We start from the raw sequence: 26987 nt of genomic DNA, 5'->3' as shown, positions 1-26987 counted from the left end.
AATCCAGGTTTAAATGCACCTGAGATTGATCTGAGGTTGTTTTTCCCCCCCAAAAAAAAAAACTATTTTGGGTCTGGATGGGCATCAGTGTATCTTTAAGTTTGCTAGTCTACAGCTAGCAGAGAACCATCAATTATCAGTGTTTGCCTTTTGTGTCCAGCAGCTGAGTTGAGCTGAGCAGAGTTCTGTCAGTCAATCAGTGTTTGATTGCTGACCAGTAATTGAGTTACTTTACCTTATCACCTCAGATACAAGTCTAAACACACATTGTTCCCTTCTTCACAAAAATAGAAGGTAGTAAGTTGCTAGCATTACCCTGTGCCTGATGCTTGCCATGACTGAATATCTGTTGCTTTCCAAACCCTTAATGCTGGTGTAGGTCAGCAATTCTGCATTTTGGGTCCTTTATCTAATCATGTGAAATTCCCCTTCCTAAACTGGGCCTCAAGAGTGGCTTTTTCCAGGGACTCTTCCCAACGCCCATAGGTTTGTTGAAATATAGCTGATACCATCAGTGCCACCAAACATAATCAGGACTTTGCAAGAAAAAGCAATTTCCAATCTCTTCCTGGAAAATTCATTGAAAATTGTCAGTATGCTACTACAGTGGGATTTCAGGAGCTGGGAAGCAGGATGAACCATGAATTCTCTCCAGAGGCAGTGCTACTCTGCTGTTCCAACAACAGTATTCACCATCTTGAAACAGCATTTCCCTACCCACTTACAATGCCACTTATGCACATGGTTACATCGGTTTACTCACATTTGACATGATTAGAGTAACAAGAAATTTATCTTGCCTCACTCCCATGTTTGCTTCTTTCTCTGAAAGATCTGATCCTGTGAACATTCTCAGAGTCAGAGAAAAAAACATGATAGCAAATTTGACCTGCAAAAAAGAAAGGACAGGTGGAAACCAGTCCTTCAGTATAAAAGGTAATTAAGGCTTGCATAAGAGCCAGTTTGGTCTAGTGGTTAAGGCGACAGGCTAGGAACCAGGAGTCTGTGAGTTCTAGTCCCGCCTTAGGCGTGAAAACCGGCTGGGTGACCTTGGACCAGTCCCTCTCTCTCAGCCCAACCCACCTCACAGGGTTGTTGTTGTGGGGAAAATAGGAGGAGGGAGGAGTATTAGGTATGTTCTATCCATGGCAGGATAGAAAATAAATAAAATAAGGCAAGGAAGTAAAAGAGGTGCAAAAAGGTCTGAATGTTGTTTCTATATACAGACTGCTCTTGAAATATAGCAATCACTTGAATTCTCTCATTTCTAACTTTCTTCAATAGCTATTACTTATCAAACATTCTTATTCTTGTGAGCTTGCCTGGAACTGCCTGTTGGGTGAAGCCTGACAATTATTATTGGGATATGATAAGCAAGTAAATCAGCATATTGATATTGGGAATGTAGGTGTTTTTTATGGTACGGTGTTTGTCTTATAAAAATTCCTTCTACTTTCCTTCTAATATCTCCAAATATCTTCACATTTTAAATGACTTTTAAGGTAAATTTAATGATATATCAAATAATATGTGAGAAGAAATGGCTTTGTGAAATGCAAAATGGTTAAAATGGTCCAGAGAAGAAGAACATTCTATGAACTGAACCATTACCACACCTCTGTCAAGCCATCTGCAGTATATAATTTCTCCCTTTTCCTCTCTTTAATCCCTTGCACTGTTTTGCTTTGTTTTGGATAAGACATTATGACTCTGAAAACAGTAAGGAGAGAAAGTTAGCCATGAATGTTTGATTGTGATAGCAGCTATCATTAGTGGAATTGGTGTTTGCTAAAAACAGGTCTAATTCTGCTGATGATATTAGAGATTATATTTGTTGCCTTTTGCTTCATGTATCTTTGCATTTTTCTAAATATTGGAGTGACATAGACACTTGAGAGGTCCCCCCCCCCCATACTGTCTATATACCTTTCCAGCACTCTTGAATTCTAGGCCATCCCCTTCTCCCACCCACCATGCGCCCAGCCGTGTGTCTTCTCCTCTGCTTCTTCTCCAGATTCACTGTAGCTGAATCTGGTCTAATTACAGCATTCCAAGGCCACTGGGGCAGCATCAGTTTGCAGGACAGGAAAAGTAGAGCAAGTCAGAACATCAGATTAGGAGAATTCTAACAGGTCAGAGTATTGGAAATCTGTCAAAATAAGATGTCAGGTCATGGAAGTGCAGAAGGCAGGTGGCAGGAACCTTTACGCCATCCATATCAAATCAGCTCATTTAGCCTTCTGGCAGAGTGCTTCCTTTGAAAGCTAAAATGCTCATTCTGAAAATGCACCTGAGCACTGATACAACTTTGCAGAATTCCTGAGAGCATTAGATCACGGTAACAAAGGCTCAGTAATACTTGCCAGCCTTATTTAAGCATTGCAATATCTATGGACCTAAAAAACTCTTGTTACGTTAGGAGTTTTATAGGTCCATAGGTATTGCAATGCTTAAATAAGGCTGGCAGGGATTACTTACGTTAATCAATCAGGGCTTTACCTGCAGCCTTCTTTTCCACTCTCTGCTACCTCCACTTTCCCTGCAGAAGCATAGTTTTGCTCCACAGACACCATTCCTCTTATCCATTTTCGATGAGCAACATGGGCACTACCATTCAGGATATTTTAAAAAAAAAACACCCTGATTTCAGATGCTTCAAAAATGTCTCTATTATCATTCTATATTCATATGTCATATCCATATCTACCAAAAGTTGCAAAACTTTCAGATTGAATTAAATGCTAGCTACTTAACAGTCAATGTTAAATATCTATTCGGAATAAGCATCGATTAATCTACATCTAGTCCATTTCAGCTTTCTAGCATGTATTCAGTTATCCTACTTCCACCTGATGCATCATTCTACAATTTTAACCAAATGAAATAAAAAATGACATTTATTTTATACCAGTTTCCCCTAAAACACACTTTTTGAATAGACCTTTCAAGTATACAGAATGTATATGTGATTTTCCATACTATATATTTTAATGGAAATTTCTTTCATATATGCATTTCTTTGTTCTGTTTGTGAGCCAAAAACTTTATTTTAAAAATCTAGAGAAGTAAAACATCTGTAGAGTAATCCCAATGGTAGAAGGTGTGAATCGTACTAGCTCACTTAAAAACATGGGCCAAGCAATATTCTCTGACAACCATGTAGCATAGTATAAAATTGCAGCCAAAAAATACACTAGTTTTACCAAAAAAAAAAAAAAAGAAAAGAACGAAAGAAAGAACATAGAAGGAAGAAAATTGATATTTTTATTTTAATGATACAAGTGAAAATTGACTCTGCTCATTCAGAGTCATCTAGAAAATCCATTTCAGCTGAAATACTTGCCTGTGTTTGCTATTGACACAGTTACTAAACTCCCCCAAATTTTACATGTACTATCTCATAGTTATCTCATTTTTAAAATTAACATATCTAAGAAAATAAAGGATTTTGGGGGGGGTGGGGGGAATATTGTACAACTCTCAAACCCTTGTGTGCCCTCATAGTTTGATTATGGTTCACACTTTTGATTTCCATGAAGAATGATCCATGAAAAAATCCACATCTTTAAAACAGACATATAGGAACCTATTATTTAGTTATTTAATAGGCTGATGCTAGGGCTTTTATAACTCTGGATTTCACCAAGCTAATGTACATGAAGGCCAGTGCTGTCTGATCTGCCCAACTGGTCTGGTTGGTAGTAGTATTAGTATTCGTAGGACTCCTAATGTTTTAAAAGATAGTTTAAAAATAAGCCAATATAGAGTATTACCATCATTTTATGCCCATGAATTCCAGTAAAAATATCTGTCTGCAATTCTCAAACTGGAGTTATCTTATTTCACATAGAATAGGGTCAAATTTAAGCTTCCTTTTAGTAACTTCCACAGCAAACCATAATAGCACAAAAATAGCACACGTGATGTCATGATGCAAATCCTACCCTTATGCACCCATGTTTCAACATATGATGCAAATACATAAATCATAGTATTTGTGTCATTATGTCATTGTGCACATTTTGTTACTTTGTCCCCTTCACACCCTTATGACACCCATACTTCCTTCTCAGCAATATGTATGTATGTATGTATGTATGTGTGTGTGTGTGTGTGTGTGTATATATGTGTGTGTGTATATATATATATATATATATATATATATATATATATATATATATATATATATATAGTGGCTTTTGATAAAGGCAAGGCAATGAATTTTTTAATACAACCAGGGTCAAGCTTCAGCCAAGATAACAAAAAAGACATATAATAACTTTCTAAGATTTTTTTTTCCCCATGAGCAACTTATAGCATCCCTTATAGCATCTTTCAGAGTCATCTAACATAATTGTTCCCAAATAAAAGTAATGAGGAGAGGCTTTATATTGCTACAGTAATGGTTGGGCAATGCCATGAGAACATTATTAGTCAGTGGTGGAGACATGTTAACTGTGCCTTCTTAGTATTTTTTTTTTTTTTGGCATTACTTACTGGGGGTCTTGTGACAGTTGCTTATTACAAGATGAATGTTCTTCAAGAACAACCCTATGTGTTTGGGGATCTTTTTAAACAGCAGTAGGGAATCTAAGGCCCTCAGATGTTGCTGGACCTTAGTTCCTATTCCTTACTATTAGCCATGGTGTCCAAATGTGATGGGAAATTAAGTTTAAAATTATCCACTGAGCCACCAGCTCCCATTCCTTTCCTAGACATTTTGTTACTAAAATGAACCATACCATTATAGAGGATCATTATTTACCTGAAATTATATTAAATTAAGTTATATAAATCTAATATCCTATATCACCTCTAATTTTAGACATGGGGTTAAGTACTGCAAGAATGAAAAACAGAAGGGAATAACAGAAATACAGATCAGCAGTACAGATGAAATCATTTAGCAAAAATTGCAGTGCCCAATGTAGAAATGTTTTTCTTTCCTTCCCCCGGGAGCTGCCAAACTCCACACTATTCTCTGCCATAGATTTGTACCCTATAGTGACAAAGACTGATAGGAGAATTAGAAAAAAAGGACATTTAAGCACATGGAGGCTAGCCTAGAGCTATAGGAGGTAAACTTGTAATTCTTTAATTTGGATGGAAATGACACCTCAGTTAACCCAAGAGCAAAACTTGTCATGATGGATGCGAGCTGTTACCAGGCTGTGTTACAGGCACAAGAGTAAGCAGTTGGAGGTTTTGTGCTTGTAATGCACAATAGTAAACTCTAAGTACAAGGGCTTACAGACTTATTGCCAAAATTACTGCTTTCTTGGCATAGATGTATTAGAAATATTCACAAGAAGTCTTGAATGTCTTTTGCATTGAAAAAAAAAAAAACCTGAAGTGGCATGTACAGTATCTCTATCTTTATCTCCATAACCATCTCTACTTAACCCTCAGTAATAATTAATATATTAATAATAATTAAAATACATCTCCCCTCCCACACACAGAGTCTGCCTTATCTAAACTGAAAATATTCAAATTATTATTTTTATTATTATTCTATCATTTTATAATTGTTATCTATTTGAACTGCCCATGTGTTTTAGACTTGAATCAGATGTCAAAAACTCATTAAAATTGCAGTTTCCATAAAAACAACAACAACAACATGATATTCCAGCTAGCTGCAGAAATGTTGAACTAGCTTCCCACAATTAACAACAACAATGAACTATTAACCTGGAACTATTTTAAAGTATATTCAACGTGAATACAGGTTTCTTCATCTGTGTCTATTATTTTATCATTTTTTGATTAGTATCCAATTACAATGGTCCTAGATAAAAGCCTCATACCTTTGATGAATAAATGAAATAAAGATTTTCTGTAATTTTATTTACCTCTACCATTCCATAAGAGGCAATTTGGCCTGATGTAATGCTTTGCCATGCATGTGACAAGGACTGAATGCCTACAATGTTATAGGTTGACCACAGGTGCATTTATAACAATGTTATAAGTTGCACAGCATTGATGCACTGACAGCCAGTTTAGTGTAGTGGTTAAGGCATCAGGCTAGAAACTGGGAGACCGTGAGTTCTAGTCTCTCCTTAGGCACAAAGCCAGCTTGGTGACCTTGGACCAGTCAGTCTCTCTCTGCCCTAGGAAGGAGGCAATGGCAAATCACTTTTGAAAAACCTTGCCAGGAAAACTGCAGAGACTTGTCCAGGCAGTCTCCAAGAATCAGACACGATTGAATGGATAAAAAAAAAATGATGCACTACAAGCTCTGATGTGGTCATTAGCATCTGTTTTTTTTTTTCTTTTTTCTTTTCAGTTGGTGGGAAGTTGCTGTGAGAAAAAGTTGTGTTGCTCTTGTTTATGAAATGTAAAACTATAGTAAGTACCCATCAGAGTGCTTTAACTAATGCACTGTGATTTAATTTTTGACTGCTGAAGGAGTGTCTCCAATTGAAATTCACTGTGTTGGCATGAGGATTGTGTGTCACTGGGCCAAAAAATATAAACATAGTGAGCTGGGAAGCGCTGATCTTTGTGGTCAAGAACGAATGAATGGCCTATGATAGTAACTGTTGAGTTTCACATAAGAAAGGTTGATTAACTGATTAAGGATAATTGGCTGATCACCTAAAGGGAAATTGCTGTCAAGCTTGGCATTTCACAGGAATATCTAGGACACAATTATTGATGTTCTTCATTTATTGGAAAGTTTATGTAAGATGGGTGCCCTGCATTCTGACAGCACAGATGAAAGCTTCAAAAGATGAAATTTGCCAGCAATTGTTGTCATGCTATGATAAGGAAGGTGTGGAATTTCTTCACAGCATCATGACAATCAACAAAACACAGAGTGTTTGAGTCACATTGTGACTCAAAACAAAGTATCCCAAAGCTTCACTTACTGGGAGGGTAAAGGTAAAGGTTTCCCTTGACGTAAAGTCCAGTCGAATCCGACTCTAGGGGGCGGTGCTCATCTCCGTTTCTAAGCCTTGGAGCCGGCGTTGTCATAGACACTTCCGGGTCATGTGGCCAGCATGACGACTCGGAACGCCGTTACCTTCCCGCCGAAGCGGTACCTATTGATCTACTCACATTCGCATGTTTTCGAACTGCTAGGTGAGCAGGAGCTGGGACGAGCAACGGGAGCTCACCCCGCCGCGCGGTCTCGAACCGCCGACCTTCCGATCAGCAGCTCAGCGGTTTAACCCACAGCGCCACCGCGTCCCTCTTACTGGGAGGGTAGGTGGGAATAAAAACCCAGGCTTCGGCGGGAAATCTCATGATTACAATTTGTGGGGGATGCAGATGGAATTATTCACATAGATTTCCTTGAATCTAGCACCACTATCCAGAACACTACATTGGAACACACAAAACTTTGAAACAATGATTAAGCTGAGCTCAGAAGCACAAGAAGGAAATTGCTGCAATATGACAACACTAAGTCTCACGTCTCATGAGCCACTCAAGAAGGGTTGTGGAATTGGATTTTTCCATCTTATTATATCTGTCATACAGGCCAGACGTGGCACCATGCAACTTAGATCTTTTCCCAAAATTGAAGTAATACCTATGTGGGCATTTCTTTGACTCAAATGAAAAAGTAGAACTGTCAGAATCTGGTTAAAGAGGGAAACATGGGATTATTTTATGAAGGCAGAAATGTGTAATAAATGGTGGTGATTATGTTGAGAAGTAAACACAGGTAACTAAAAGAGTTCATTTCAAGGATTATTTTCTTTCATTTAATAAAATATTCTTATTTAAACTGAAGTTATAGAAACCTTACTTTTCATTCAGTCCTTGTAAAAAATAAAATCTTAATAACAAAGGTCTCCAAAATACTGTAAGTGTGCTACATACCAGCTGCAAAAAAAAAAAAAAAAACTATCAATGCTGTAACATACTCCAAAAATAGGCACTATATATTGTAAATATTGAAACATTGAATATATTAACAACCATCCAAATTCAGAACTGACAGTCTCTGAAGGCTTTCTGAAACAGTCAAGTTTTTACAAACCTTCATTGGCCATGAGAATAGAAGCCATCCTTGTTTTGGGGGATGAGCCCTTTCCTTTCCTTTCCTTTCCTTTCCTTTCCTTTCCTTTCCCTAAACTTTTAATTACTATTTTTCTATTAAGAAGAACTCACAGCTGATAATAAAAGCAAGATGGATAGATAAATCATTTTCTAAAAACAAATTTTGTTGTTTATTCGTTCAGTCACTTCTGACTCTTCGTGACTTCATGGACCAGCCCACGCCAGAGATTCCTGTCGGTAGTCAACACCCCAGCTCCTCCAGGGACGAGTCCATCACCTCTAGAATATCATCCATCCACCTTGCCCTTGGTCGGCCCCTCTTCCTTTTGCCTTCCACTCTCCCTAGCATCAGCATCTTCTCCAGGATGTCCTGTCTTCTCATGATGTGGCCAAAGTATTTCAGTTTTGCCTTTAATATCATTCCCTCAAGTGAGCAGTCTGGCTTTATTTCCTGGAGGATGGACTGGTTTGATCTTCCTGCAGTCCAAGGCACTCTCAGAATTTTCCTCCAACACCACAGTTCAAAAGCATCTATCTTCCTTCGCTCAGCCTTCCTTATGGTCCAGCTCTCACAGCCATATGTTACTACTAGGAATACCATTGCTTTAACTATGCGGACCTTTGTTGTCAGTGTGATGTCTCTGCTCTTGACTATTTTATCGAGATTTGTCATTGCTCTTGTCCCAAGGATTAAGCGTCTTCTGATTTCCTGACTGCAGTCAGCATCTGCAGTAATCTTTGCACCTAGGAATACAAAGTCTTTCACTGCCTCTACGTTTTCTCCCTCTCTTTGCCAGTTATCAATCAAGCTGGTTGCCATAATCTTGGTTTTTTTGAGGTTTAGCTGCAAGCCAGCTTTTGCACTTTCTTCTTTCACCGTCATCATAAGGGTCCTCAGTTCCTTTTCGCTTTCAGCCATCAAAGTGGTATCATCTGCATATCTGAGATGGTTAATGTTTCCTCCAGTGATTTTAACTCCAGCCTTGGATTCCTCAAGCCCAGCATGTCGCATGATGTGTTCTGCATACAAGTTGAATAGGTGGGGTGAGAGTATACATTTAGAAATCATTTTCTAAAAACACATACCTCATTTTAATGATTACAAGTTCAGTTCAACCATGCTTTTTATCAATTTAGCAGGGAAAAATAACACAAACGCTAGGACACATTTTATATGCATTTCTACAGGACATATGTTTTGTATACTAAGTGTATGCTTCATGCTTTGAAATGCATTTTTTGTTTATGCCCTTGCCACAGGTCACATTCTCTACAATATTCTACATAAACTAGGATGTAGATCTAATCTAGAGACTACCTGCAAGCGATGCTCTGATGCTCTCACCACATCACTGTGGAAACACTGAGGCTTCATTTTGTGGCAAGATACCACAACCTCAATCAGCCTGAAATATGTGGGGCTCTTTCTTGAGTCTTTGATATTGATGCTTGTTGAACAATCTCTGCCTGCTTTTCTTTTCCTTCAGAATGAATGACTGTAATCTGCAAAAAATGAACACAATAGAAAGGCCAACTTACTGGGCTTATTAAGCAATTTCCTCAACAGTGAAATCTATAAAACAAAACTTGAAGAGAAAATCAAGATTTTCCACACAATATGAATGCTGAACTTCTGTCCTGTAATTTTACGTGATGTTCCTCCTACTTACATTATAACTCCCTTCCAGAAAGAATGAAAACTATAAAAGCAGCAGGTTATGAAAAATCATAGTTAGCCTATGGCTTTCAGTGAGAACTTTGAGTCATGTTCTGTGACTGCTTTTGGCTTCCTGAAATCACTGACGGAAAAACTAGTTCTCAGCTAAAAGATCACATGATGATAATATTACCTTACAGTCTACCACCCTAAGCTAAGCATCAAAAACACTGTTAACATTTTCTGACCAGGAAATTATTGAAAGTATGGAGAGAGGACTGATTACGAATCATAAAACACATTACATTTCACAGCTGGTGGGTACTCCATTCTTCCTGTAGAAAAATGTGGTTAAATAAATCCCAATGAAAAGAAAGGTTATATAAACTATGACAGTAATGATTTGTTCAGCCTATGATACAGGATTTCATCTTAGTTCTACTCCCATGTGTTTTTAAAATTAGTTTCTGTTCTAATCAGTGTGTTAACTGCATTAGTACGGAATATTTGTGCAGTATGGCCGTATAATGGGAGCTAGATGGGTGTCTGGTGCTTCTGTTGAAGTTGCTGCTTTCCAGATTATCCAATGAAGCCTTTCAAAGTTAATTTCCTGAGACTTCGTCAAGATGTTTGTATGAACAAAATTGTCAAAACCACTTGGGGAAGTAGCTCTTTAGCAACTTCCACAGTTCTTACTGATTGTCTTACTACTGCTCAGTATACTGCTTCTGTTTAAAGCTTGCCTTAGGACTTTCTGGTTCAAAAGTTTATCCTGCATCAAAGACAACATTTAAAAAAAAAAAATAGAACTTAGAATACCCAACTGATTTTACCTTTAACTTTGCATGCTACATATTTTCCTGTTGCTAGGGTTACAAAAATAGCCAGATCAGATGTCATACAGGAGATTTTTAATTAGGATCTCCTATGGTTTTGTTTTAGTAATTCTATAGGGCTTTTCCCAGTCTAAGCTAGCTATTAACTGTGCAGGTCAAAGAGGAAGGAATAACACCACTACTGGGAATTTTGGATTTGGGTACCATCTGGGTTGTTATAAGTCATAGTGTGATGGGATTCTTTTTGGAAGTGGAGGTGCATTGTTTTGCAAGAGCGGCAACTGACACAGAAAACACAACAGTGGAGGCTTTTATGCTTTTTACTATATACAGTGATGTCATTTACAGCAGGTATGTGCAAACCCAGCTTATTAAAATGATGATTACAGGAGAAAGGAAACCCGGGCAGAGGTGTCTATGGAGGGACGCAAAACTTGGAAAGCCACAGTGGATTTTGATCCCTGCATTAATTAAATTTGCCATCCTCTGGCCCTGTTTTGTTTTGTTTTTTCCCTTTTCTTCCTTTTTGAAAACGAACCACCACTTTTAAAACAGAGCACTGGGTTTGTCCGAGATTCAACCAGGCTTCTTTCCAATCTCCCAAGTGGCTGCATCCAGGCTGTGTTCACACAAAACACTTTCACCAGATCAGTTCCACTCTATTGTATTACATACAACACAATACTGGTGTTCACCCAGGGTTTCTTCCTAAGTCTTTCTCCCAGAAACCATCCCCCTTTAGCTTCCCTGCTTCTTTCCCCTTTATCTCCATCTCCTTCTCTCCATCTCCCTCCCCCACATTTCTGGGCTTGCCAAGAGAGAGAGTGAAAAGAAAGGAATGGGCTGGAATTTACTGTAGGGTGCTCAGCATGGCTTGCTCTTCTCCTGGAACTGCTCAGCCAGAGAACCTACTGCTTCTCCGTTGGGGGAAGAAGCTTTCTCAGGGTCTTCTGCCCAGTCCTTCCCCAGAGACCAGGTCTTATCTACTGACAGCCAATCCTCTCCTCCCCCTATTGAGTCTTCGGTGAAGCTACCATCTGCAGCCAGCTGGGTCCCTCCTTCCCACTCTTGGGTCTTGGGTGGAGCTCTCTGGGTCCCCTTTTTCCAGGGAAGCCACCCCTGGACCTTTCTTCTCCTTTCCCGACCAAGAACCGACCTCAGCCATGCCAGGTCACTAAAACCTTATGCCACAGTCAGCAATAACACCCTGGCTCTTGGTTATGTCGAACAGAAAGTATATTTACTATTTCACCTCCCAACTACTTTCAAGCATTTGGAAGACAAAGTGTCTAGAGAGTCCTACATTGTCCTATGTCATTTGATATTGATAAGTTAGGAGATGTAAACTGCACAAATGTCTCTTAGAAAAGGCATCACAGAGTAGTTTTTTCCCAGGCCTTATGGCCTATAGTTAAAACATTTCTCCACCATTTAATCAGATATTATTTTGTTTAGGCACTTCTGCTTAGCCTCCTAAAAATCAGAAAGCAAATAAGACAGTATATCAGGGATAGGCTAAACTGTTTCAAAAATGTGAATGCAAGCATATTATCAAGAAACTAGCTGAACCTCTTTTGAATGCCCACGTGTCTGCACAGGGACCAGATCTTCCTATGCTTTTTCCTGTCCACAAAATGGGCAAATCCCTTCTAAAGATGGGAGAAGGATCAGAGGACACTGTAGAAATCTTTCAAAACTGTCATTTTCATGATTTTCAATGAGATTATTCATTTAGTAAAACAAAAAGGATATGAAAATCCTGCCATTGATCATCTGCAACACAGTTAAATAGTTGGGTCCGAAGTTACAATTACAAATACATATTTATTGTTCATACTTATTTCATGACAATATAATTTTTCACAACTAAAACAAGTTGTTCAGGTTGGGTCATTTTTTTCATCTAATGAACACAGGATGAGCTTCTCAAGTATGTGTTCTTATGTGTAGAATTCTTTATCACTATGAGGGTTATTGGGCTCTTTCTGTAGTTTCTGACAGATAAAGTATATCTTACTTGAAATGAAGTGAAATGCACAATGACATGTGCATCTTTTCAACAGCAAGAAGTAGCTCAAACAATGAACTATCTTGAGAGGCTACTTTGAAAAATATATAAATGTTTCAGAGGGCCTTGAAGACCTGGCTCTTCTCCCAGGCCTTTGGTGAGGGTGGTTGAAACGCTCTTCTGGGTAATGTTTCTTGTTGGTTTCTTGTTGTTGCCCAGTTTTTACCAACTTTTTTCCTTGTTTTTCCTGTTGCGTTGTTTTGTTGGTTGGTTGGTTTTACTTGTGAACTGCCCAGAGTTACTGGGAATTAGGCAGTGTACTAATTTAAAGAAGACCAGGAGAAGGAGAAGGAGACCATTGAGACAGCAGAAGTGTCCACAGAAATTTAAATGAATCATATGATGTTTCACAGGTAAGAGAACAACATTTTTAAACCAAGCATCATTAGTAAATGCAGATACTGTGCAGTCTGCCTGAAAAGCTGCATAGGTTCCCTACTGACATTTTTGTGCTAAGATGCTTTATTTATTGATGAGATGGCAGCAAATTTGCATTTAAAATGATTTCACAGAGAATGACTTCTTTAGTTACATGGTTAAAATTAAAGCAACTTGCATCAGTTTTGCTCTTTAGTAAAATTAAGAGTCTTGGATTGGGATGTGCATTCATTAATATAGGGATGAGCAATCTTTAAGTAGTTGGCGGTCACAGTTAACATTTTTGGGGGAAAGCCAAGGACCACAGTGGGAGGAGCAATTATGTAAAATGGATGAGGCAGGATTTTCTGTTTCTGTTTTTTTTTTCATTCCATTCCAAGGAGTGAGTGAGATTAATGCTGCTGTCATGCATTTATTCATAAATTATCTAGAGCCAGAAATAAGCAGTGCGATAGCCGAGTTTATGTAAGATACTGAAATTCAGGTTGTTGAAAACCGACTAGGACATGAACACTTGGAATAATGGTGGCAATTATAAAGTTTGGGCCTGACTTACGATGGGCGTATTAATCACTATTCGCTGTTACTGCTACCCCTAGATTCTCAGCTTAGCACAAGAGCCAATAGGAGCATATTTTGAAAGTGAGGATTTCAGAAACGAGCCCGTCAACCTCTGGCACATTTCTGTCTGCTCTTTCATCACTCTTTTTTAAGGAGATGAAAATGGGGTGAAGGGAATAGGAAGGAACCTAAAGAATGATTGGTGATCACAGGGCCTGTGCACTCAACCTGTAGTTTTATTCTAAAGCGATTTATCTCACCACAAAAATGGTTGGTAATCCTACAACCTTTGCTACAAATAAAGCACCAGTGTAAAACATTTTTTTTTTCTTTCAGCTGAACTGACCTCTCACCTCTCCCAGAATTCCTATCTCATCTGTAGGTTTGGAAGACTGATACAGATTATTTCCTAGATATATATTGTGACTGTGAACACTTTATCTGCTTTCAAATCTATCCCATTTGTATGTAAATGGGTACTAAAAGTTGCTTGTTATTTTATAACAGTTGATTTAATAAACCCCATATGTTGGTAACATTTTTGCATATTCATTTTATTTAAATATGGCTGTATCACCTTTTAGGGCAAAACCCACACAAGATGGTTCACATAAAAATAAGCAAATCTATTGTCCTATTCCAATAAAACACAGTTACTTAAAACAGCAATTTAAAGACATTTATATACAGTAACAGCAAAACATGAGCCTTGTGTGGCGCAGAGTGGTAGGCAGCAGTATTGCAACCGAAACTCTCCTCATGACCCAAGTTCCACCCCAGTGGAAGCTGGATTCTTGGGTAGCTGGTTCAGGTCGACTCAGCCCTCCATCCTTCCGAGGTCAGTAAAATGAGCACCCAGCTTGCTGGGGAAGGTGACGACTGGGGAAGGCAATGGCAAACCACCTGTCCTAACAGCCAGGAAACACGCTGAGACAAGGAACTGGTCTCTAATATTTATTGCTAGTACTTAACAGGAATCCTAACAAACTGAAGAAGCGTGGGAAAACCCAGACATATAAACCCCAAAGGTTAAGGCGGTCCCGATCTGTGTCTCTTTGAATGGCTGACCAATTCCTCAGTGCTACGCATGCGCTTGACAGTCTGGATGGGAGCCCCCTGCTCGCCATCCTTACTCATGACATCACCCTGCTATAGTCTGCCAAGAAAACATAGCAAAAGTGGCATCCCCCCAAAGTGTCAGACATGACTTGGTGCTTGCACAGGGGACCTTTCATCTTCACAACCCCAAAACACTTATATAAAGCAAAACAACTGAAAACAATTCTAAAAGCAGCAACATCATTAGACTATGATTTAAAAAAAATATATGCTGCATTTCAAAGTTTCCCTTAGCAGGCTAATCAGCTGTACTGCCTACTATAATATGTATTGATCATAGGTAATAGGTTGTTTTTTTTTCTTTTGATAACAGGGGGAGTGTTTGTCTGTATCCTTTAACCAACAACTCCCTAAACTTTCGTCACTGCATCTTCAATGCTCTGTAATGTTTTCCCAGAAACTGCAGTTTAGATTGTTAATTTTCTAAGCATTTCTTCCCATGTGTCAGCTGACTGATTGCTCTGAAATAAATGACATGCCATGCATATACAAGGAAGAAAGGAAGGAAACTCTATGTACAAATATGAAAGCTGAAAGCTAAAACCTAAAAGCTATTTCAGCTAGAGTGGTGAATATATATTATATGCAATATAGTTGCAATTATATTGCAACTTTATTTTTCAGTTGCTATTGGATACAGTTACTATTTCCAATAGACACAGGACGATTTTATATGTGGAATATTACAAAAATGGAACATCATGGGACCATCTTGCCTTCTTTGGGCTTCTCTTCAATAGCTCTAATGGTATCACCCTGATGTTCATCTTTGCAGCACCAGGCTATACATAAGAATAATTTCCCTCAGATATAAAATGCTACAGCCCTGAAGTTGTATTCAGCAATATTGCTACCAGCTTAATATAAAAGCTTATGAGAACATACAGACAGTAGCTATTATACTGGGGGAAAAGAATCAGGCATATTCTGTTCATCACAATTATGGAGTCTTTAATGGCCACAAAGGTGGCTGGGGAAGAAAAACTGTGACAGCTTTAGCAGACTCTTAACTTTACTCTACGGAATTTGATCAGGTTTGACAGAAGGAAAAATGCCACCGATAGAATTAGAAACAGATGTTCTGCAGAATCTTCCATATTAAATAGATCTGCTTTACAAAATTGGGTGAAATCTCCATCAACATTTAAGAGAAATCCTATGCTTATTATTTTGGCTTCTAAAACCATGTTGACTTGATGTGAACTCATTAAATAATAATAGAATTCAGTGGGTTTGGCAAACCTCTTAAGGTCTTACAAAAGCACACATCACTGGAAAAGAACAAAGTAATGCACAGAATAAACTGAAGGATATACCTCTAACACATTTAATTCACCTTCACTGAGGTAGGGGTGGACTCAGGAGTATGATGCTGTAGCAAAAAGGGGAAGGAATTAACTGATGTTCCATTTGCAAGTTATTCTGACATAATAATATCTCTGAGGGATTTTTGCTACTATCATTTTGTATGATGAAAATGTCCTTTGAACGTATCCTCATGTGGTCAGGATAGTCAGTTATTCCCTATGGCATGACAAGCACCAGTTGTTATGATATAAGAGCATTCAATCAATATACTTGATTAATGTTGAGCATTCATGCCTGTCATATGAGATCAGAGGTGACCATGCCAACAGACTGTAGCGCAAAGAGAGAAAAAAGAAACAGAGCTTTCCTGCCACTTCTACAGATAGACAAGCAGTTTTTTGCATCCCTCATCCAACACCTGTTTCTGCCAGTGGGTCATTATAAGACCTATAGCCTTAAGAATGATTGCCTCAGTATTGTCTCATTATCTCAAAATGCCATTCATCCACAGATCAAGAAAATAAAGTATATATCTCTTCTTTGGTAAGTATATTCAAAGTTTATTATTATAAGTTACAGCATGAAGTATACTACAAGTTATTTACCTTGAGCAGACAATAGTTAGGCAACATGCAATAGACAACAGACAATTTAATAGACTTCCCTGGAGGGTTATCATCTTCTGACTGAGTTCCAGCTTGTGTTTCTCAGGCGTCTGGGTATCCACGTAAGTGCTGGGTTAGCACTGTAACTGGATTCTGGTAGACCTCATGTTTAGGCCATAGACTGAGAAGAAAGCATTCTTTGTAACTTAAGTTCCTAGCAAATATCTGGACTCAAATGTAGCCTTTTGGATGGCTTATCATATTCATAGTGTCATGCGCTGCCTCCCTCTGAATAACATTCAGACACTGGTTTGCGAATCAGGCTCTGGTTTATTGCAGGGCAGGTACAGCGTTGGTAGAAAAAAGCTGAGAATGACAGGAGCGCGCCGGTGCGGGGTTTAAATACCCCGCGCCGGTCAGCGCCCCCTCGCTCACGGTCACGTCACCCCCCTTTGTCCCATGCGTTGCCCTGCCGGTGGGTGAGGGTCTCCGGGATCGCCCATCATCAGGTTTCCATTCTTCTGCTGATTGCTTTCAGCTGGGCGATCCCCGTTGTATTGCCGCTGATGGCTTGGGTGGCTCCGTGATCCGTTTAGCTATTGTTTGTTAGCCGTTAGTCGTTGTGGGTTGATGGCTACTTAACTTGTACCCCTTCACCTATTTCCTTGTCATTGTCATGTGTGCCATTGCGCTGATGACTTTAGCTCAACGGCACTCATGACATACTGCCCCCTTTTCGAATAGTGTTCTCCCCCGGTTTTCTGGGTTTTCCCCGTGGAGCTGTCAAACGCCAAAAATTTTTTTTTTTTTTTTTTTCAAAGTTCCCGCCGGAGTAGTCGCCCCTCCCTTTGCTCCTCCCTCTGCCACGTGCCTTCCCAGGGTGTCCATGGTGCGCATGCTCGGGTCCTGACCTGGCGTGCGCATGCTCCAGCCACACCCTGTTTGTTTGGCTCAGTTCGGCGAGGCGAGAGGCGTGGCTGGTCGGGTGCTTCTCAGCTCCAGGTAGGGCCCTTCTTTTCTTATTTAGAGTGCGTCGCCTTTGTTGTGTCTCCTGGGCGTTGCCCCCAGGTTGCCCTGTTGACTTGCTTGCCACTCCCCCGCGGCCGGGGGGCGGGGGGAGGGTGCTGGCGATCGTTTGTCACCACCCCGTGGGCCCGGGGCGGGGGGAGTGAGTCCCGGGGGGGGGAAGGTCCACCCAAGTCGCGGGCTTGGGGGGGGCCCTTTCCCTTGGGGCACGGGAGGCGGGGGGGGGCCTGCGGGGGGGTGTTTGGTTTTGCTGACCTTGGTTGCGGTTTGTCGGGGTATGCCCGGTGAAATGCTCTGGTCAGGTCAGGCGCGTTAACGTTGTGCGCCGCCACCCATTCCGGGTGGGGGAAGTGTTTCCACCTGACCAGATAGTGTAGAGTTCCTCGTTGCTTGCGGGAGTCGAGAATGTCCCTTATCTCGAAGTGGTGCTGCCCGTCGATCATTAGCGGTGCGGGCTGTGGCGTGCTTGGGTGCCATCGGGAGGTGGTTGCCGGTTTTAGGAGGCTGGTGTGGAACACCGGGTGGAGTCTCCGGAGGTTGTGTGGCAGGTCTAGGCGTATTGCTACCGGGTTCACTATTTGCGTGACTCGGAACGGCCCGATGTACTTAGGCCCCAGTTTTTTCGAGGGTTGGGTTGACTTTAGGAACTTGGTGGATAGATAGGCCATATCCCCCGCCTGGAACGTCGGTTGTTGGCGCCGGTGCTTGTCGGCCTGCTCTTTGTAGGCAGCCTGTGCCTCCTTCAGCGCCGCCGTGATTACTGGCCATGCTTCCGCGATCTTCCGTCCCCAGTCGCTAGCGTCCACCTGGGGTTCCGGGGGTTGAGGTAGCTCCGGTATGGGGACGAAGTCGCGCCCCGAGACTACTTCGAACGGAGTTTTCCCCGTGCTCGTGTGGACGGCGTTGTTGTATGCGACTTCGGCGAACGGGAGCAGTTCAGCCCAGTCGTCTTGGTGGTAGTTAGTATATGATCGTATAAATTGCTCTAAGGTGGCATTAAGAACCTCAGTGGCTCCGTCCGTCTGAGGGTGCCAAGCCGTAGATAGGGCCTGTTGAGTCCCCGTCAGCTTCAGGAAGGCCCGCCAGAATTTGGAGGTGAACTGTGTGCCCCTGTCGGTCACCACACGTGCGGGACATCCGTGTAGCCTGTACACGTGGATGAGGAAGAGTTTGGCTAGTTGTTGTGAGGATGGGACCGACGTGCAGGGGATGAAGTGGGCCTGCTTTGAGAAGTAGTCCTTCACCACCCAAATGGCCGTTTTCTTCTGGCTGGGTGGGAGGTCCACTATAAAATCCATAGAGATTTCCTCCCATGGGCGGGAGGGTTCTGCCACCCGTTGCAATAGCCCCGCGGGTTTGCCTGGTGCCCGTTTGACCCTAGCGCACGTTGGGCAGGACGCCACGTAGGTTTTTACGTCTCGCCTGAGCGCGGGCCACCAGAATTGACGCCGTGTTAGGTGTAGGGTCTTGAGGAACCCAAAGTGTCCCGCTTGCTTGGCGTCGTGTGACCTATGCAAGATCGCCTGGCATTGCGAGTCCGGGACGTAGATTCTGCCTTCCCCCCATGCCAGGTCTTGCGCCATCGTTACCTTGTCGGGGTTTGCCAGGAACCAGGGGTCGGTTTTGAGGGCGGCGGCGAGGTCCGTGCGCATTCCCCCTGGTAGTTGCGGTTGGCTTCTTTCCGTCGCCGGTTGTCCCGCCGTCGGCTGCGCCGTAGAGTCGAGCTGCCTCCGTGCGCCGCTTCGGGTGGTCACGGCCATCCCCAGTTGCGAGGCGGATAGGACCGTCCCAATGGTGTCTGGGGCGGGCTCTTCGTCTTGAGGCAGTCGGGAGAGGGCGTCGGCCAGGAAGTTCTTCTTGCCCGGCAGGAACTTCAGCTGGAAATCAAAGCGGCTGAAGAATTGGGCCCATCGGACCTGTTTTGGGCTAAGGCGTCTAGGCGTTCGTAGGGCCTCGAGGTTCCGGTGGTCCGTCCAGACCTCGAATGGTTGGGTGGCTCCCTCGAGTAGGTGTCGCCATGTCTCTAGTGCCGATTTCACCGCGAAGGCTTCTTTCTCCCAGACGTGCCATCGCCTCTCTGTCTCGGAGAACTTCCTTGACAGGTAGGCGCATGGTTTCAGGAGTCCCGTGGGGTCTTTCTGTAGCAGGATGGCTCCCAGGGAGAAGTCTGAGGCGTCGGCTTGGACCACGAACGGCCGTTCTGGGTCCGGGTGCGCGAGGATTGGCTCCGTAGTGAACAGCGCTTTCAGGTTGTCGAATGCGGTCTGGCACGCGGGAGTCCAATTCAGCACTGTGCCTGGGTTCTTGGCGCGTCGGGTGTCCCCCACCCCTTTGGTTTTGAGGAGGTCCGTTAAGGGGAGGGCTATCTCAGCGAACCCCCGGGCGAATGACCTGTAGAAACTCGCGAATCCCAGGAAGCTCTGTAGTTGCCGTCTGTTGCGGGGCCGCTCCCAGTTTAGCACCGCTTCGACTTTTGCGGGGTCCATTTCGATGCCGTCCCCGGAGATTCGATACCCCAGATAGTCTAGGCGCTCTTTGTGAAACTCGCACTTTGTAGGCTTTGCATAGAGCTGCGCCCTTCTGAGCTTGTCGAGGACTTGCCTGACTAGGGTTACATGTTCCTCGTGCGTTTTTGTGTAAATAAGGACGTCGTCGATGTAGACCAGGACCCCTTTAAACAGATGTTCATGCAGTACCTCATTGATGAGCTGCATGAACACCCCAGGGGCCCCCGCGAGTCCGAAGGGCAGTACCTTGTACTGGAAAGCGCCTAGGGGGCAGTTAAACGCCGTCTTCCATTCGTCCCCCTCCCTGATTCGGATGCGATAGTACGCCTCGCGAAGGTCCAATTTGGAAAAGACTTTGCCCGTGGACAGGTGGGCGAGCATGTCCTTCACCAGGGGTAAGGGGTATTTGTTGGACAGGGAAGCCGCGTTTAGGCCCCGGTAGTCGGTGCAGAGCCGTAGGGTCCCGTCTTTCTTCTCCCGGAATAAGACGGGGGCTCCGACCGGTGAGCATGCTGGCTCTATGAATCCCCTGTCTAGGTTTTTATCGATGAACTCCCGGAGGGTTGCCATCTCCTTCGGGGTCATCGAATAGATCTTTGGTCGAGGTAAGGGGATGTCGGGCAGTAGGTCGATCCGGCAATCCGTCTTGCGGTGGGGGGGTAGTTGGTCAGCCTCTGCCTCTCCGAAGACCTCGGAGAAGTCGGCGTATTGTTCTGGTAGGTCTGCTGTGGTAGCGGCGTTGTCTTGTGTGGTCGCCTCCGCTCGTCCTACCGTGGGGTTGCTTTTGCCAGCTGGAACTGGTGCTCGATACTCGCCGTCGCCGAATGTGAAGGTGCGGGTCGCCCAGTTGATCCGCGGGTTGTTTGTCACGAGCCATGGCATCCCCAGGACTGCAATGGGCCGTCCGATGTGCGTGACTACGAACGATGTGCGCTCGGTGTGAGTGCCCATTTGCAGGGTGACCGGCTCGGTTTGTAGCGTGGCTGGTTTCCCTCCCGCTGTAGAGCCGTCCAGCTGGTGGAATGCCAGCGGCGTGGGGAGGGGGAAGCAGCGGAGGTCGAGTTTGGCGACTAGGTCGGGGTGGATGAGGTTTTTTGAGCACCCCGAGTCCACTAGTGCCGCGGCCGTGGTGGCTCCGTTGCCGGCAGAGAGTTGAATTGCTGCCAATATTACGGAGCTTTTGTCGTTTCGTTGAGGTGGTCCGCGTTGCTGTCCCACCGCCTGCCTCGCCACGCGTCTCAGAGCAGGCGGGGAGCATTTCCCGCCGGCTGGTCGGGGTCGGTATTGTCCTCTTCCCCCCAGTAAGCGTCCCAGCCCTCTTCCGGTGTCGCTGTGGCCACGGTCATTCGGCGGTGAGGCGGCGGCCCCGGGTTGGGTGGTTTGGGGCTAATTTTCGGGGTGGGCTTGGGCGCGCTGGTCGGCGGTCGGTTGGCGAAGCAATCCGCCGTCTTGTGCCCTAATTTGCCACACCTCCCGCAGGGCTCCCGGTTGAACTTCTTTTTTGGGTATATGGGGCCGGCCATCCCCCCGTGTGGTGCGGGTACCTTTTTCCCGGCATAGTTTGTGTCTTCCGTGGTTGTCATGAGGAAGGTGCGGTGCGCGTGTTCGGCTTTCCCCGCGAGGTGGATCCACCCGTGTAACGTTTCTGGGTCGTCGCGGTAGAGGGCCCATTGGAGAACGTCGCGGTTGAGCCCCCTTTTGAAGATTTCCAGCAGGGTGGTCTCGGACCAGTCGCTGACCTTCCCCGCGAGGGCTTTGAACTCCAGGGCGTAGTCAGGGACCGTGCGGGTGCCCTGTTTAAGTCTTTGGAGTGCGCTTTTCGCCCGTACTTTGGCTAGGGGGTCTTCGAAGTAGTTTTTCATCTCTTTGATGAAAGCAGGGAAGGTGGCGAGGGCGGGGGAGCTGGACTCGTACAGTTGGACGTACCAGTCCGCCGCCCTGTCTTGGAGTTTGATCGCCACGGCGGCGATCTTGTCGGCCTCGGAGTCATAGGAGTGTCCGTGCCTCCCCATGAACTCCCTAGCGTTGGTCACGAAAAACGAGAGTTTTGTGGGGGTCCCATCGAAGAAGATGGGGAAGTCCTTTGGGGCCCGGGCGTTTTGTGCGGCCCCGCCTCTCGCTTCTCGGGGTGTGGTGTCGGCCGCCTGTGCCGTCTGCTGGCCCTCCGCTGGCCCGTGTGGGTTCGATGCTTCGCTCGGGGTGTGGGCTTGTGCGGGGACGTCGTTGGGTGGCGCGGGGGGCATAAGCGCCTGGAGCATGGTCCGGAGTTCCGTCAGCTGAGCCCGCATGGCCGCGAGTTCAGCTCGTGCCTCCTCGTCCACAGCCCGCGCCGCCGCTGGGGCCGGTTCCGTTGGCGCGTCCTCGGGGGTGGGTTGCCGGCGGGGTTCATCGTCCCTCTGCCGCGGGTCCGCTTCCTCCGCCGTCTGATGGGTGTCTCCGTCGTCCTCCTCCGTGTTGAGCGCCGTGGGGCTGTCGCTCCACGCCCGTTGCTGGGGTGCGATGTGGGGCGCGGGGTCCTCCGCTGGTTTCGGAAGTCGTGCTGCTCCCTCCCGCGGTCGGGTTGCCTCCGTCGCCATCTCCCCTTGGGGTTGGAGCTGAGGCTCGGGTCGGGTGGGGTGGGCGTCCATGGCTCCGGGAGTCCGCGGTGCCTCTGGCCTTGGTCGGTCCTCCTCTGTCTCTTGCCGCGCGGCTCGCCCTCCTTGCCCGCGCCGTTCCGGCCTCATCTTGCTGGTCTTCTCGCCGTCTACTCCTCCCGCGGCTCGTTGTCGTCCGGTGGGGCTCGGCGAGGCTGAGTTTATCACTCTCAGCTTTATGTCATGCGCTGCCTCCCTCTGAATAACATTCAGACACTGGTTTGCGAATCAGGCTCTGGTTTATTGCAGGGCAGGTACAGCGTTGGTAGAAAAAAGCTGAGAGTGACAGGAGCGCGCCGGTGCGGGGTTTAAATACCCCGCGCCGGTCAGCGCCCCCTCGCTCACGGTCACGTCACCCCCCTTTGTCCCATGCGTTGCCCTGCCGGTGGGTGAGGGTCTCCGGGATCGCCCATCATCAGGTTTCCATTCTTCTGCTGATTGCTTTCAGCTGGGCGATCCCCGTTGTATTGCCGCTGATGGCTTGGGTGGCTCCGTGATCCGTTTAGCTATTGTTTGTTAGCCGTTAGTCGTTGTGGGTTGATGGCTACTTAACTTGTACCCCTTCACCTATTTCCTTGTCATTGTCATGTGTGCCATTGCGCTGATGACTTTAGCTCAACGGCACTCATGACACATAGTCCTGGAGCTGCGACAACCTTGTTTTCTTGCGTTTTCTTTTTCAATTCTTTTATTAAGGGAATTTTTTTTTTTCTTTCTCCACTGATTATGCCTTCACTTTCCTTTATCCTTCAGACATTTTTCATTTTTCTAGTCCTTTGCTCCCTCTCCTGCTGCTGCCTAACATTTTTCTCACTATAACTGTTTCTCCCTTCTTCTTGATCATTTATTCTTCCAACTATTGTTCTTTTTGACATCCTACAAAAGCCTTTAAATAGTCTAGGATTATATAATAACTCTCCTGTTCTGACAGCTGCAAATGTACAAAGCTAGAGCATGTGCTGATGATGTCAACCCTGGGCTTGTGGCCCATGTTGCCAACAGCTCATTCCATCTCAAATGGCAAATGGGATGGTGATAAATGGCCTCCAAATGGCCTCCAAAGATTATTGTTCTTTCTTCCCCTTTTTCCATACCTTTTCTTTATGCATCATGTCTTTTGGATTGAAACTCAGAAGACAAATATAATGATAGGGCAAGCCATTTCAAGAACCATTTTTGCATAATGAATAAAGTACAAATTAAAAAAAACAAACCCTTCTCACCTATACGGGTGGTATGTGTCTTCCTCAGCCTCGAGTCCTCTACCTGAGAGGCCTGGGAGTTTGAGGGTTCTGCGCAGTATCTCAGCTGTTCCTAGCACTGCACTCTTCTGGACAGAGAGCTCTGATGTTGTTCTTGGGATTTGTTGGAGCCACTCTCCCAGCTTAGGAGTCACAGCCCCGAGTGCCCCTACCACCACTGGGACCACTTTGGCCTTTATTATCCACATCCTCTCTATTTCCTCCTTCAGGCCCAGTACTTCTACAGCTTCTCATACTCCTTCTTCCTGATGTTGCTGTCACTTGGCACCACCACAAGTGGTGTAGACACCACTGCTGTCTTCTGGTCCTTGTCTACTACCACTATGTCTGGTTGATTGGCCAGTACCTGCCTGTCTATCTGGAACTGGAAGTCCCAGAGGATCTTAGCTCTGTTATTCTCCACAACCTTCTATGGAATCTCCCATCTGGACTTGGGAGGACCTAGCCCTTATGCTGTGCAGATATTCTTGTATACAATGCCAGCCGCTGTTCAGTGTATGCCATTCCTACCTGCATCTTACACCCTGCCACTACATGTTGGACTGTCTCTGAGGCCTCTCTGCACAGTCTGCACCAAAGGTCCTGTCTAGTGTGGTAGACCCCTCCTTCTATGGATCTGGCTTAGTGCATGTTCTTGTGCTGCTATGATCAGTACTTCAGTGCTGTCTTTCAGTCTAGCACTTTCCAACCACTGGTAGGATTTCCCATGGTCAGCCACCTCAGCTATCTGTCAATGGTACACCCCATGCAGGGTCCTGTCTGTAGATTGGACACTGCTGTTTCTGTGTCAGAAGAAATCATTTAACCAGGTGGTACCACAATTTAGTGCTTACAAATTACATGAAGTTAATTACTTTTCCACATACTTCTTCTTGTTCCCAAACTACAGCAGAACACTTGCTTGTGACAACCTTGACAATTTTCAGCGTCTCCTCTAAAAAGGGTGATTGATGAAGGGAATGAACATGATGAGTTGTAATGCATTCTTTCATTTTTCTCACACCGTTACAAGGGCCATATTTGCATTAACTGTCTGCTTCAGGAAATGTAGAAATGAGCCCTCTGAATTTGAGAGCTGTCAAAACAATAATTTTTTGAAGAGAAAAGCCTTTTGGTGTGTTTCAATATCAGTTTTAACTGATAGCCCCTCCCCATTCCTGTCCAGTTTTTCTTGTTTTAATATGACTTTACAATTGGACCTTGAATCTTCTATTTTTTTACCCATAATAATAATCAGAGTCCTACAGCTTACCAATAATAAAACTCCTAAGCTGTTTAGGCTGCTAAATAGATAAGAAGGAGCATGGTTCATCTCGGTGGACAGAAATTGTACATTTCCGATAAAATTTGTCTGTTGTGTGATCTTTCTCCAGTTTTTTTCCCTATGGAAATCAACAGTCTTGATTTTTTTTTTCTAAAGGAGGAGGCTTCATTACTAAAGAGTAGGCTTTTGAAGTAAGTTCCAACCTCCTTCTTTTAATTTTTCTAATATTAAATTATTCCAGTCTTTCAAGCCTTTAGGTATTCTAATAAATTGTTTGTAATTATTTCTGCTAGTCCAGATAGGGGGCACTGCCTAACTGGCCTTACCTGAGCAAAAATAGCTAAGCGATACTGGAGCTGGTTAGTATTTGGATGGGAGACCACACAAAAACACCATGACTATAGGCTACACTGAGAAACTGAAGAAACTTCCTGGAAGAAGGCAATGACAAACTACTTCCATGTTATTGCCAAGAAAACTAGACAAATATATCCATGAAAACACTAGAAGTCACATTTTATTTGAGGGAGCTTTTATCTTTTCTACTTTCTGCTTTAGAAAAGTGGCAAAGCCAACTAACAAAATAAAACACTACTGAAAATATTACTGAGCACTGGGAAAAAAGTTAAAGCAAGAGTTAACCAGCCAAAATTAATCTTCTGTCAAAATGAAGACATCTCAAAGAGGTGAGCAACAGACATCACAGAGGGAACCAGAAATATCTCTTGGGACAGATAACACCACAATGTGAACTCAGCTTTAGAAATTTTCTTCCGTGCTGCTCTCAAACATATTTTAGATAAAAGTGAGATGCATAAAGAATTTTCCCAGCTTATCTGAGATGAGCCAAAGTATCAAGGTGGAACAACTTTGTTTTAGGGGTTCTGGCAGCTACAGCTTGAATGTTATGGCCAATCCAATCATAAGGCAGAATAAGACAATTGCCTAATGCAACAGATGTTGACATAGATAGTGGCCAGATGTTGACATAGATAGTGGCAAGGTCTTCAGGACAGATTTGTTTGTACCATACCATTAATCCGCTGTCTTGATGTGCCAAGGAATATGCTATTCTGTCAGAAGTACTGAAGTAAGATGGAGAGAATGCCATCCTGCCCTCTGCCTCAGTGTAATAATGATAACCAACACCTTGATTTGAACTTGGAAAACCATCAGCATCCAGTGAATCTTAAGCTTCAAAGAGTAAGATATTCTAAAGTGATAAGAGGGTGGAAACTGCATGTGGCTCTCCAGCTTCTTTTTTACTGCTAATGAAATATTCCAGGAACTTGCTTAAAGAATTTAGTGATAGACTGTTAAATAAGAGCAGTGTGATTCTTCTGTTTTTCAGTGAGAAAGGAATAAAAACATGGGCATTTGGTTTTACTTCAACATACATAGTATACACGAAAATTTCAGTAAAAATGAAAAAGAATAAAAAAGGAACTCTAGTGATGGGCAAAATGCAACAAAAAACAAAGTTGAGGCTTCTGTCCACAATAATTGGCCGTAGCTGCTCTAGAGCCCCACACTGGGCTTTCACTGGTATCATACAATGTACAATAGTACTGTCAGTGATTGATATGCAACTCCCAATGTATTACTTCCTTTATCAGAAGTTATAGTCTAGGTGGTAAACTAGAAAACTGTCCAATCTGCCCAGTATGAATGTAGACTAGGATCTCTTGACTGTTCCTTGCTCCACCCTGCCCCAGTGGCCAAATTTTCCAAGGTCCAAGAATAG

The sequence above is a fragment of the Candoia aspera genome, chromosome 3 (assembly GCF_035149785.1).
Source record: "Candoia aspera isolate rCanAsp1 chromosome 3, rCanAsp1.hap2, whole genome shotgun sequence".
Classification (NCBI taxonomy): Eukaryota; Metazoa; Chordata; class Lepidosauria; order Squamata; family Boidae; genus Candoia; species Candoia aspera.
The sequence above is the reverse complement of the archived record's forward strand: the minus strand, read 5'-3'. Positions refer to the sequence as shown.